At 36.4% G+C, this 14,667-nt stretch overlaps 1 pseudogene; it reads right to left on the bottom strand.

The window, feature by feature from the left end:
• The window catches only part of LOC102502923 (eukaryotic peptide chain release factor subunit 1-like), a 61,553-nt pseudogene that overhangs the window by 25,251 nt on the left and 21,635 nt on the right, over positions 1-14,667 (bottom strand).

The following is a 14,667-nucleotide window of genomic DNA, read 5'->3' on the forward strand; positions in this document are numbered from 1 at the left end:
CTAGGCTCGTCCGGCGGGGCCGCGGGGGGGGGGGGGGGGGGCGGGCGGGCGGCGGCAGCAGCTGCTGCCGCCGGCTTAGCAGGGCCCCAGGGAGACACGCAGAGCCTGGAAGGGCCCGCGACGTCCCAAGGCCAGACGCAGCCTTTGCACCCGGCCCGCCTCCTGCCTCCTCCGGCTTGGCGGGGGTCCGGGGAGACACGCAGAGCCCCACATCCAGCTTGGTTTTTAAGCCTCTGAGTCTGGGACTCGAACTTTGGTCGCCATGTGGGAGTCTAGCACCTTAATCACCATATCACCTGCTGGCCTCACTATTCTATATGGTAATAACAGAAATCTACACATGACAACTTATTTGGAAGTAAGTATATATTTACACACAATGATTGCATATAAAGCTAGTGAAATTTGAATATCAATGTCAATTTTCCAGTTGTGCTGTAGAACTTCAGTTATTCAAGTGTTACCATTGAGGAACAATGGGTGGGGAGTATAGGATATTCTCTATATTATTGCCTACAATCACATGTAAATCTACACTTTGAGAAAAGAAAAAGTTTAACAAAATAATAAAGCTTGGTTAATTAAATATACATTGAAAAGAGAAATCTACTATAGATTCTTTTAATCTTCAATATTGTAGAAAAAAATATTTTTTATAGGACAAATTTTGTTATAGCAATGTAGAATGGACTTAGATGTCCTCATCTCTTATTGGGATTACTAGTACATAAGGTATGTAAAATGTCATTTGGGGACCTCTTTTTCTTGAGTCTGCTCTAGACTTTCTAATAAAATCTAGTCAAACATTTTGTTAACCTTTTTTCTCCCCTAGTTCTTGGATTGGGTGATTTTCACAGGTCTTTCATTATATTTGATTGCTACTTTACTAGATTTTATTTTTTTATCTTGTTAGAGTTCTGGGAATGCTTTGTGTTCCCTCATCTACTTTGATAGTAAGGATGTGCTATCATGTATAGTAGGAGAAAAACAAATAAAGAAAAACTTGAACAAAATTACAGACTGTGATAAGTGCTGAAAAGGAAAATATGTAAAGGATGGGGACAAGGACTGTTCCTTGGGTGGTCAGGAAAAGCATCTTTGAGGAGAGAACAGTAATACCCGAAAGGGAAAGAAATGAGCTGTGCAGAGAATGGAAAGGGAGAACATTTCAGGCAAAGATGACAACATATGCAAAGCCCCTAATGTAATACTTGACATATCATGTTCCAGAAATAGAAAAAGCTCAGGGAATGAACTAGAGTGGCAAGCATGAAATCCAGGAGAGTTAGGGTTCTGCAGACCAACCTTAGTTTGGGTTCTATTTTCAGTGCCTTGGTGGTCATTGAGGGGTGTGTGACAAGCAGTACCATACTCTGGTTTACGTGTGAGCAGCGTTACTTGCTTCTAAATGAGGGATGTGAGAATAGCAAGGAGACTCAGAGATGTGTAGGGATAATGAGGCATTTTGGAGGTGGCAGTGTAGATAGAGTAGCGCTGATAGATTCGAATATATTTGAATATTATTTGCTAATGTCACTAATGGCCACAGACATTAAGGGAGACAAAACAATCAGTTGATTCTCTCACCCACCTCTTCTCTCCTTCAAGCCTTCCATCTCAGTAAATGCTGCTGTTTCCACACAAGTGTTCAAGAAGAAAGCCTGGTGTCACTCTCGATTGTACTGTCTCCCTCAATGCCCATGGCGTTAAACTATAATCTTATAATCTTATGGGGCCACTGCTATATATGTGGTCTGTCATTCAATGAAACATTATTATATGGTGCATGACTATACTCTAACATGAAAAAGTTTCAAATATTTTAAACTAGTGGCAAATCATTCTAGAAACACATTGAAATTCCTTTTTTCTCCAAATATCTTCTTCAATTTTTGACTAAGTTGTGAGATAGTGAATGAATGAATGAAGGCATTTATCTCTATGTTGAAATTTCTATAATTTCAAATGGCTAGCCTTTATTTTATGCCTGAATTTCCTCACAAGTTTATACCATCACCACAGTTCATCTAAATTAGCTTTGTCATTAGAACCGAGTTTCTTCTATTCTAGCAATTGTCTACCCCACATTTATATGGCCTATAAATGTTACTGTATTCTTTCAGCTACTGCTTTGAAACTCAAAGCTGATCCTTGAAAATGCTTTCAAAAAACAATAAATGAGTATGAATTCTGAGTATGAATGTTTGGCTACCAAATACCTCATTACGTCCCATATTTTTCCAGCCTTCAGAATAGTTTCATGTGATCAAAGACCGCATAGAAATGAAATTTCACACTTCAAGAAAGCTATTTTGGTACATAACAAGATAAATTGCCAGAAATGTTTAGTAACACACTTTCATTGTTAAAATGTGACAAGGTAATAGTTTCACACACAAATATGAAAAGACTTTCTTTCAAGAATTTAGGAAAGGAAATAATTTTACCTACATGAGTTCTCTTCTTCCTGTTTCTACTACCCACATTTGAATTCAGGGCTTGTTTCTGAATGGGATAGAGTAACAGCCTCCTGTTTTCTTTTCACTCCCATTTATCCCACCCTACATAAGACTGCGAGGTTATTCCTTCTAAAACAGAACACTGATAATTTCACCCACCTTCTAAAAGCCAACAAAAGTGAAGCAGCCAATAACTCCTGACTGCCTACAGTTTAAACTTGTCAAGCTGGATTTATGGCATTCAGTGGTCTGGCCTCTTCCACCCGTTTCTTCAGATTCCTTCCTCATTCTTCTTCATGAAAACCATACTCCAGCCTGTCCAGACACCTTGATGTAGCCTTAACACACTCTATGTGGTCCTTCCTGCCTTATCCCTCTTCTTACTCTATCTTATTGTACCTTTTCAAGATTTCCAGTGTACTTTAAAATAACATATTAGCAAAGCTTCTCTTAATCCAATCTACGATCACTTATTGCATTATTATTATTGTTTTTATTTCCTGAAAGCATGTGTGCTTGTCAGAGAGGGGGAGGTCTTCCAACGTGGAGTTCTCATGCCTCTATTCTTTTTCCTCTTTTGCTCCATCCTGTCAGGATTTGGGGGATACATGCACACATATACTGCATGCTTTTCAATACCCAGGGGTCAGAAATTAAACCATGCTTGGCCATGTGGGATCCAACTCCCTTAGCAGTGTTTAACCCCTGCTTTACGGGGCTCACAATTTTCTTGAATTTCCATGACATTTTAGTATATTCTGCATATAACTAACCCAAACAATTATAAAATTACACAAATATTTTATTGTTCTCCCTATACAGGAAATCACTGAGCTATGGGCCCCTCAAAATCAGGATTTGTGTCTAATTTTTACTCCCTACTCCTGTCACCTCCACCCATACTTATAGTATTTTGCACAAAATATAGGAATAGTATTTATTGAATTGAACAGTATGAGGAATATTTCAATTGAGCTATTCCAGTTTGCTTCAAAATTAAAACTAACATTTTCTTTCCTCATATATTGGTTTGCTTAGTTTGAAAAGTTCTATGAATTTTAAAGTTTGGTAAGTGACCTGTGAACAGAGCACTGTGGCCTTGGGTTCACATTGACTTTTGGACTTGGCTAAACCTAATGATGCCAGACTGTACTTTTCCACCTGCTGTTCCAGCTGAGGTTTTGATGTTGGATTTTTAAGCTGAGCCAAATAGGTAGGAGAAGTGATTGCCAACCATCTGATACTATAGAGAGTTAAGCCAGATAGAAACTTGCTTTAAAAGTCAAAACAGTTTCATTCATGTTATTATCATTATTATTATTGAAAATAGAAGTGACTGAAACATTGTACTAATTCATGCATTTTCAAAAATTCCCGAGAGGTAGACACAACAATATGATAATCATAATGTTAGCCCTGAATTAGAAAGATAATACTTGTTGTGTTTACTTTCCATTAATGATCTAAAGTCTGTGGCTTAAATTCTTTTTATGATTATTAAGTAGGATATATTTGATTTATTTCTATTAAAAACAAGGATCTTTGGGAAATAATTTTAGTTTGGAGTATCTAAATAGATTTTTTAAAAAATATTTTATATTTATATTTAATTATTTTAAATAATTTATTTAATAATATTATCAATTAATTATTTTTTTTAAAAAATTGACCAGAAAGAGACAGAGAAAGTGTGAAAGTAAGTGCCAGGTCTGGGACTCAAACCATGATAAGACATGTTGGAGTCCAGCACTTTAAACACCATACCACCTGCTAGCCCTACATTTAATTCTTTAAAAGAACATCCAGATATCCAGATGGGTATGAAGACTGATGTTATCATGGCTCCAAGTGGCTACTTTGTCATAAAAGTAATAAAACTTTTTTGTGCATATGAAATGATCCAGAAATTACTTCCTCCAAGTTTTTCCATCATTTTTACTTTTTAAAAATAAAGTTTATTTTATTTCTTACTTTTAAGAAAGAGAGAAACAGAGACAGAGACAAAGAGAGAGAAAGAGAAGTATACCTTTGAGAGGGCTTGCCACAGTGTGATTCTTCCACACACATCCAACATAATCAGGCTGATTGGGGATCTAAACCAGGCTTCCCATGTGAATAATGTAGTACATGTACAGCCATTCAACATAGCCATTAAAAAAAGCCTATCGGGCCAGTTGATGATACAGTGGCAATGCAACTGGAAACACTAAAGAAAAGCCCTGGGTTTGTATGCTGAGCATGCCAAGTTCATGTACACATGCTGTGATATGTGCTGACCACATGTGGAAGTGGATTGTGATGTGGAGAACCTATTGGTGGTGCCTACTTCTCTATGTCTCTGTTTGTCTCTCTGTGTGTCTTTCTCTCACTCTCATGAAAGAAATAAAAAAAAAATTAGAAAAGGAGTTTCAGTCAAGTCTTAGCCATGGTGACACAGGTGGCAGGGCATCACTGTGCAATATTGGAACCATATGGGAAGGTCTGGGTTTGGTTCCCAGGTTGATCAGAACATGCCATGCACACCTGTAGGTGTACCCATGATCTGAGCTGGCTGGAAGTCTGTGCAGAGGTGGAGGAGGAAGGGATGAGAGGCTGTGTGTTAAGACTCTGTTGGAATTCTCCCGCTCTCCTCTCAATGAATTTGAAAAAGTTCTAATCAAGAATGTACTTTAACTAAATGAGAGCATTGTAATTTTTCTAAACTACTGTCTTCTTAATTATTGCAGTGGCCTTCCTGAATGTGAGAGACAGAGAAGCAATCTTTTCCTTACTAGAAACATCTACGGGGAAAACACCTGCTCTGTTTTGATAAGATAAAATATCAGTGTTACTATAATGCAATACTATCATGCCCAGCAATAACTTTTTACTCTTACACAGTTTGACAGATGTTGTAATAAAGGATCACCATTGACTCAGACTGTTTTTAATGTCCAAGAGTCATGGAAATAAGGACAGTCAATATTCCCTAATGATAAATTATAAAGTAAGCTGTTTAAAATTTCAAGATTTTTCTAATCAAAACGCCAGGCAAACATCCAATTTATGACTCCTACATTTTAAATCAGAACTCTGGAGGCACCCAGCACAAGAAGAATAAGATCTAGATTTTCTCTTTCTTCACTTTCTCCCATATCTTCTTCACTTACAGGTAATTATCTTCCTCTAGTGTGTTTATTCATAAATTACCATAAATGTCATTTCAGTCTTCAGTACTTGTTAATGAGTATTCTCGTTCAGAAAGAGAGAGTATGCTTGCTTATTATCTAAATAGGATTCTGTTTAACAAGCAATCAATGTTCTTTTCATTAATAATAATTACTCAGGGAGCCTATACATAGAAAGAGCTCTGTAAGTAGGAGTCAGATTGCTTTTATCTCTCAGAAACTTAAATTTGCTTATTTATTTTCTCCTTATTAAACATTTATTTGATGGCTATTATAGGCCAGGCATTGTTCCAGATTCTAAAGAAACAAGGAGGATTAATACCAAATCCTTATCTTCTGGGAGTTTATTGTCTTAAGGAAGGTGCAGTCATGTTAATAAAGAAGTCTGTATGATAAAGAATAAAACCACAAGGTTAAGTTTAAGAGTTCTGAAAGCATTTAGGAGAAACAAACAGAGCGAGCTTTCTTATGTTGTTTTCTTCCCATTTTTTTTTAAAATCACATTCATTTTGTGATGTCATCACTAGAAAAATAAAGTGCAACAGTTTTATGGTAGCATTTATGAGGAGTTAAAAAGACACCTGATGGGACTTTACATGTGAGGATACACAGAGTGAAATAAACACATTTTGTGGGCTTCCCCTCAGATTTGCAAGTCTACAGTTTCGAGGAAGCTGAGGGAGAGTTATTAACATCAGAAAACTCAAAATATAACACAAAATGCCTGTTAACTTATTATGGAAACATATGTTGTAACCACCAAATATTAGATTCTCTTCCCACCCCACCCAAGTCTCCCTATTTTTTTTTTAATTTTAAATGATTTTTAGTTTGCTATAGAGTGTCTCCATTCTCCAGACAGAGGAAAAGTGAGAAATCACCCTCATGGAAGACGGCCCTGCTGCAATCCCTGTGCTCCATTTTCCTCTCGGGACTTTGGGCATGCACGCTGGGAACATGCCTGGAGTGTTTTCAAGCTTGGGTCAGGGACTCCAACCATGCAGTCAGGCATGTGCTATCCAGCTGCTTTAATTTACCACCTGCTGCCTCCCCCCTGCAAGTCACTTTTCTCTCAGTAATAGAGGATCCGAAAGGTCAAATTGTCAAGGTGCATGAGCACAATTAAAATGGAAATATTGGAGAGAGATGACCAGTCATGAGGTATATTAGGCAACAAATAACCTTTATATATGGTTTCTGCCTCAGAACAGAATATTCTCCTGTAATGTAAGAAGGCTTGTGACCTGCAGATTTATGCCTCATATGCACACAATTAAGAAATGATAGATTTGGGCCAAACATTTTCTTCTGTTCATGTGTAAGACACTCAAGTCAGACCATGCTACTAATTCTTACGTCTTCTTTGAGAGGATGAAGACAAACCTGGTAATGTTTACCCACACAATTTGGTGTGGTTGGTAACCCTTCCAACAAACCTGCTATTTTTCTATCAGAAGATTCTCTAGATTTTGGTGACACTTTATGAAATACCCTTCCTTTGTTGTGAGGAGAAAATAAATGAATGGGAAAATACACTATATACCAATGCTTTCCAAATGAATTGTCTTTTTAAAATTATTTTTCATAAACAATCAAAATTTATTCAGGTAAACATTGTTACTTGTATTGATTTGCAAAAACAACTTAGAGAGAAATGACATTTATTGTTTTAAATGACTCTATCTAAAGCTCAGATGGTTTAGAAACTAGGGACATACTCTTTAAATCAAAATATAATACTTGTGCAATGTAAATGAAAGCGTCTAGTGACTGGGAAATGTATTCATGAGGATGCATTTAACTCATCGGTGTTTTAAAACACTTCCATAAATAACAGACCTATTCTAACCATCACTGAGAACTAATCATATATATATTTTTTCACTTAAATTGTGTTTTATTTCTCCCAATCCCAGCAATAGCACAGAGCTCCACCATATCCATTCCAAACTGGATTCTAGTACTAAGATTATGGGGACCCTTGTTAAAGCAAGTGATTCAAAGGGCTCTCAAACACTGGGTACAAATGTGTCTGCCAAACAGACAGAGGTAAACAGTGAATGGCCCCAAATGCTTCATGCGTCAGTTTGCCATAACAATGAGATTTGCATTCTTAACATGGACAGTCTGGAGGGAGAGAGGGAGTGTAAAGGAGTGAAAAGAGGTTGAAATTGTCTCTTATTTTTTAATTTTTAATTTTAATTTTTATTATCATCATAATCTTCTTTATATTACATTGGATTACATATAACTTTATAGTGTATTACATTGCTTTTTCAAAAGGGAATGCCATGCATGTCAGTCAATACAGAGACATTAATATCCCCGCTTCATCTTTCAATATCTTTTCTAGGTTTTTCCCAATCATTACTATTATTATTCTAATTATTTTTTAAAACAATCAATCGCTATTTCTCATTTTGCTTGTAAAAAGACTTTACCCCTCATGAAATACTTCTCAGACCAATCCAGTTGAGAATACTATACATGTCATCATCAACAGTTAATAAGCCATATCTGTTTCTCACTAACGTCCTGCCTCTCTATTGTTCTCTTGCTATCTTTCTCTATCCTCTTCTCTTCACTTCCCCCATTCCACACTGTCCTATTCTCATTAAGTACCTTCACTGCTTTTATGTCCTCCAATTTTTTGCTCTCTATCATAGAGTGCGGATAGTCGGTATATATTGAGTGGATACATACAATATCTTTCTTTCATAGCCTGGCTTACTTCACTCAGCAATAGATCCTCCATATCTGACCACTTTCTATCAAATGCCAGGGTCTTGTTATTTTTTATGGCTGGGGAGTAGTTCATAGAGTATATATACTCTTTTTTATTTTTTAAAGAGAGATGTTTGCTATAGGCTGAGTGTACCAGAGAGACAGAGAGACAGAAATTGCCCCGTGTCCTGGCCAATTTTAATGAAGTATAGTCCTATTAATTTCTCTTCAATAAATTTCATATTAGAGAGAACTTCAGTAGACAACTTGATTGCTAGGTTGAATCCATTTTCACCACCATATGTTATATCAACTGATTTTAGAACTTTTTATTATAATCTCTGATCAAGCATGTCAGATTGATATGTCAGTTAAAGGATATGTTGTTTCCATTTTAGAGGATCCAGCTAAAATAAGACCAGTCACTTTCACTTTGTCCCCAGAAATAAATGGCTGCACAGTGGTCTTGGCTACTCTCTGAGCATAGTGCTGTCACTTTTCCATTCTTAAATGGGCAAAATGCAAGACTGATTGATCTCCTCAACCATGTTTCTTTGGGAGGTCCACTGTAAATTTGTAAAGGACTTCTCTTGTGTTTCCTTAGAGTGTGCCCAAAAGAGTACCAGTACCGTCTACAATGGAGGCAAACTCGATATCATCTGTAAGTAGTGCTGTAAGATCCTCTGCATGGAATTTGTTGTCACACAAATACAATGATGGTGTTGACTTTCTTTTCCTTTCCTTCTTCTGTTAAAATTGTTCTACAGTGAACAACCAGAACTTTTGGAGGTGCTTTGTTATAAAGTTGTTATAAAGGTATAATGTCTCTGTTGTATAGATTTAATGGCTCCCAGGACTGAAAGTTGGTTTACTCAGGACTTAATGTTAGATCCAATACTGAGTTCAACTCAACATTTTCGCCATTGAAGAAATCTGGTCTTTGGGAGGAATGATCAGTGATATCAGGCTGGTGCGGTTGCCAGAGATCAAGAAGGCAGAAGTTGGCTAGTATCTGGTTCTCCTCATGAGCCTGGTTCTCCTCATCTGGCCATGCAGTGCAGGGGCAGTCACTCTGAAGGGTCTGGGAACTAAGAGGAGGGGGTAGACGGGCACTCACACCCAGGACTGCCTCCAAGCTCTTAATGAGCTTCTTGATCTCCCAGATTCCTGTGGCAGTACTGGGGTCCTCACTGTTTTTTCACCTCATCCTCCCTCAAGAAACAGTCCTGGGCAGTAGTGGCTGCTCCTCCCTGGTGGTGGCTCTCAGAAGAAACTATATTAATGAAGTAACAGTAGCCAAACTAAAAAGAAATAAATCAAAATCACTTCAGAGAGTGGTACATACAAATGTCCTACTCTGGTTTTGAGTTTCAGTCCCTGCTCCAATGATACCTGAATCAAACCTGGGTCTTTGAACTCTCATAGTGCACCCCTTCATAGGGGAGCTGATGACCCAGGGACACCAGGTATTTTGGGGCCCATTTGGGCTGTATCTGAAGCTGTAGGACCTAAAAGGCAACTTGAGAAAGGGTGGAACCTAAACTCTTGTTGCATTCATTTTCTTTCCTCAGCTGTTGAGCTTTCTTCTAGCCACATAGATAGCACCAGCTTTCTTGAGCTCTGTTCTCATAGAAGCGAATCTCCTCTTGATAGGAGAAAGTGGTTGTCACCAGTTCTTTCTCCATGACTTTGGCCATCTTCTTGTGGCCTTATGAATCTGATATGTGCAGTTAATGTCTTTAAAAAAACTACAATGTTCCCTGTACATTTCTAAGCAGCCTTTCCTCCTCAGTGGATTTTCTCTGCAGTTGCATCACCTGTTCTTGGTATAACTCAGCCAGAATATGAAACTTCATCTGTAGGTTCTAAATGTCATCTTTTGTTGTTGTTATTTTTTCTTTCTTTTATTGGTTTTTACACTTAATAACTGTACATCTTCACAGCATAAGTAATGAATTTCCAAGCATAATACATTGTACATTAATCTAATCAACAATATAGCAACAATATTACTATATATACACTATATAGTATATACTATATCATCTATCGATAATATTTTTTTGTGTGTCTGTTTAATGTTTTGCTTTATTTTTCTCTATTCCTTTTCTCCCAGCTCCCATTGCCCACCCTCCTCCCACATTGTCTCTAGTAGCCACAGTTGCTCTCCATGCTTTTATACCTTCCACTCTTTCAGTTTCTGCCATACAGTGTAGACACTCAGTATATATTAAGCAGGGACATATAATACTTCTCTTTCATAGTTTGACTTGCTTCTCGTAAATCTTCTATATTTATCCACTTTCCATCAAATGCCAGAGTCTCACTTTTTTGTTTGTTTGCTTTTTTTGTTTTAAAGCAAATTAGTATTTCATAGTGTATATGTGCCACATTTGTCAATCCATTCATCTCTTCTTGGACATCTGGGTTGGTTTGATGTCGTAACAATTGTGAATAATGCTGCAATAAACATTGATGTCCTAATGATTTTCTGGCTATTTTCTATCCTTTAGATAGGAGTGCAATTGTGGAGTCATGTGGTAGCTTTGTTGTAGGTTTCTGAGGAACTTCTATACTGTTCTTGTACTAATTTACATCCTCATCAACAGTTTAGGAGAGTTATCTTTTCACCACAGCCTTTCCAAAACATTTTTTAATCATAGCCATTCTGACTGGGGTTAGGTTGTATCTCATTGTAGTTTTGATCCTCAAGTCCCTTATGATAAAAGATGTTGAGAATTTTTCACATATACTTTTTGGGCTGTTCATACGTCTTCCTTAGAGTTGTCTGTTCAGCTCAATTCCCCAGCTTTTAATATTATTGTGTGTGTGTGTGTGTGTGTGTGTTAGTTTGTTTTTTGTGGATAAGTTGCTTGAGTATCCTGTATATGAGTTTCTTTTCTGAGGAACAGTTTGAAAATATATTCTCCTATTTCGATAGTTATCTTTTCACTCTAGTTACTATTTCGTTTGCTGTGCAGAAACTTTTTAACCTTTTTACCTACTTGTCTGTTTTCAGCATGATTGCCTGTGCGTTGGGGGTCTTATATAAGAAGTCTTTGCCTATGCTGATCTCTCCGAGGGTTTCCCCAGTGTTTTCCACTTGTAGTTTTATAGTTTGAGGTCTTAGGTTTAGATCTATGATCCATTTTTTTTTTTTTGAGATGCTTTTGCTATAGGGTGCATGCACTCGCCAGAAAGACAGAGAGAGACAGAGAGATAGAAAGTGAAAAATCCCCCTCCGGGGGGGAGGGGATGGCCACGCCGCAATCCCTTCTCCTCCATTCTTCTCTCGGGATCTTGGGCATGTACGCACATGCGCCCAGTGTGAGTGTAAGCCACCGGGTCCGAGACTCGAACATCAGTCGGCTACATGGGAGTGCAGCAACAAAGCCATTATGCTAACTACTGGTCCCATCTTTGATCTATTTTGAGTTGATTTTTGTTAATGGTGGAAGATAGGGGTCCAGTTTCTTTTTTCTTTCTTTCATTTCTTTCTTTCTTTCTTTCTTTCTTTCTTTCTTTCTTTCTTTCTTTCTTTCTTTCTTTCTTTCTTTCTTTTTCTTTTTTCTTTCTTTCTTTCTTTCCTTCTTCTTTTTTTTTTTTTCTTTTTTTTTTTAGATATAGAGAGATTTTCTTCTACTGGTTTATCTTGTGCTCTTTGCCAAAAATAAATTGGCTTATGTTTGGGGGTTTATTCTTGGGTTCTCTATTCTGTTGCCTTGGTCTACATGCCTGTTTTTGTGCCAATACCATGCTGTTTTGATTATCACAGCTTTGTAATGTATTTTGAGGTGAGGGAATAAGATGATTTTTACTTTATTCTTTTTGTATGGTATTACTTTGGTGATACTGAACTTTTTATTATTTTAGACAAGTTTTTATGATTATTACCCTATATTTAAAAGAAATTTCTGGTAATTTGATTAAGATTGCATTAAATTTATAAATTAATTTGGGTAGAAATGGCATTTTGATTATATTAATTCTTCCAAGTGAGGAACATGGTATATCTACTTTTTGTATCATTTTCAATTTCTCATATAAATTTTCTTTGTAGAGGTTAGATTTATTACTAGGTATCTTCTATTTTTTGTGGCTATTATAAATGTGATTACTTTCTTCAATTCCGCCTCAGTCTGTTCATTGTTGGTGTATAGAAATGATATAGATTTTTTGTATATCAATTTTGTAACCTGTCACTGCCACTGTACTGCATTCACTTATCACTTCCAGGAGGCAGGAGGTTTTTGTTTTTTTGTTTTTTTTTTTGGATACAGATACATTGACTTTTATTTTAAGAAACTGGATATCACAAGTGATAGATTTTGACATAATTTGGCATAGAAAAAAATTGTATCAGAATTTTTAATTCTTGGATTCTGTTGAGTCCTGGAAGGGTTAGGTAGAGTGTCAGGAGATTTCTTTGGAGTGACTACAGGGAACTCAGATCTCAACCAAAGAGATGTGTAATGGGGAAGAACAAGGCTGAGCATAGATATACAGAAATTATACAAATAAAATCTTGGTGTTTGGTGTCTTTGGATAGCTCTTTGGGCAAGGATGTTTATTATCACAACTCTGGGTTGAACCTTAGGCCCTGTGTCCAGCATTCTCTCTGCTTTTAGCTTTCTGCTGTTTTCTCCTTGATTATTCTAGATAGCTATGTGCTGTTCTGTTTGGATAAATATTTTATCTAAATTACACAGTGAATGTACTCTAAGCACAGCAATAGGTTATTACATTTAGAAATGCTTTTTTTTAAAAAAAAATTGTACTACAAAGAAAAACTCATTGCAGACCCTTCTGTTGTCTGAAGAAAAATCTTCAAATGTAACATCAAACTCATTTTGTTTATTGACAATAAATCCAGTCATGGTCAGAGATAATTGTGAAGACAGTCAAGAGGAAGCATTTACGATCTCTTATGCATAAGTATAGTAATTTGTGTACAGAAAATTTGTAGATTTGACTTAGTGTGACTTAGAACAGACTTTGACATACATTCAAAAAATGTACAATTCCACTAAAGCTTGTATTGGTTTTCTTTGTCCCTAATATGGAGTAAAATAGTGAAACATATAATATTCCCAATATTAATTCTGCCTCCATATGTGCCAGTCTCTAAGACTGCATTAAGTAATCAGTGTTTGATGTTTACCTCATAAATGTAACAAAAACAGAAGTCATTGAAGAGTAAATAGATGTTAGTTTCCTTAGGTATCATGTTTATATATTTATTAGTGTCAACATGAAATGTGAATTACAATTGAGAGGGACAGACTAAAAAATAATATATTAGTGTTTTAGTATATATTTTTAAGTACATGTGTATCATAATGTGTTTCCAGAATGGAAAATCCTAAAATTGTTCATTCTAGATTTGGAAAAACTTTGCCAGTTTTTACCTTGACTCAGCTAAGTCAAAACCTATTTGTTTTATTTTTAGGAGACCTGAATAACAAAATAAATATAGCCAAACTAATTCAGAAAGTCTTAAAATTTACAGAGAAGCTGATTTTTGTCTAAACTGTGGCCTTGAACTTAGCAGTCCTTCTTCATGGGTGTACACACCTAAGTTGAAGACAAAAAACTGTGGATAAAACAGGCACCTGGAAATCACACAACTGAAAGCCCATATTCAAGTAAGAATAAATGTAAATAAAAATCTGGCTTGGTTTACATGAGGATATACTGCTGATGTAAGCAAATTTCTGTAGTTTATGAACTCAGTAAAATAGCTATTAAATTTAGGATAAAGTTAGTTTGTTATCCAGTGACCTATGAGAGAATGAATCTTTACCATATTTAAACTGCTTCATGGCAGCCACAGAAATCTAATAAGTGCTTGCCTATGCTCTCCACTTTTTTGCCCCTCTTTGACTTGCCCTTCCAATATCCAATCATTTGTTTCAACAACATTCTTAAATTCATTTTTCACATGGTACACCCTTTCCCTGGTCATTGTGTCTAAAGTTGCGACCTCTTCCTCTGCCACTGCAGTTTCTAGCCTGATTTTCTTTGTCTCTTTAGCATTAATAAATTTCTAGTACATGGCACATTGTCTTTTCTGATATTGTTAATTGTTAGTCTCCACTTCTGGAATGTAGCTCCAATGAGAATAGCATTTTTATTCAGTTTTCTCCCCCACAATTTGATCTTCAAGATGTGGAAAGAGCCTAGTTCATTGTTTTCTTATTCCATGTTTAACGAATAAATGAATGTAAAGTAGATGTGCTGCTTTTTCCATTATTAACAGACCAGAGTCACAAACTTATTTACTTATACATTTTGTCAATCTTCTCTAAAATGTTGAA

This window comes from Tupaia chinensis, unplaced genomic scaffold (assembly GCF_000334495.1).
Source record: "Tupaia chinensis unplaced genomic scaffold, TupChi_1.0 Scaffold000225_1, whole genome shotgun sequence".
Taxonomy (NCBI): Eukaryota; Metazoa; Chordata; class Mammalia; order Scandentia; family Tupaiidae; genus Tupaia; species Tupaia belangeri.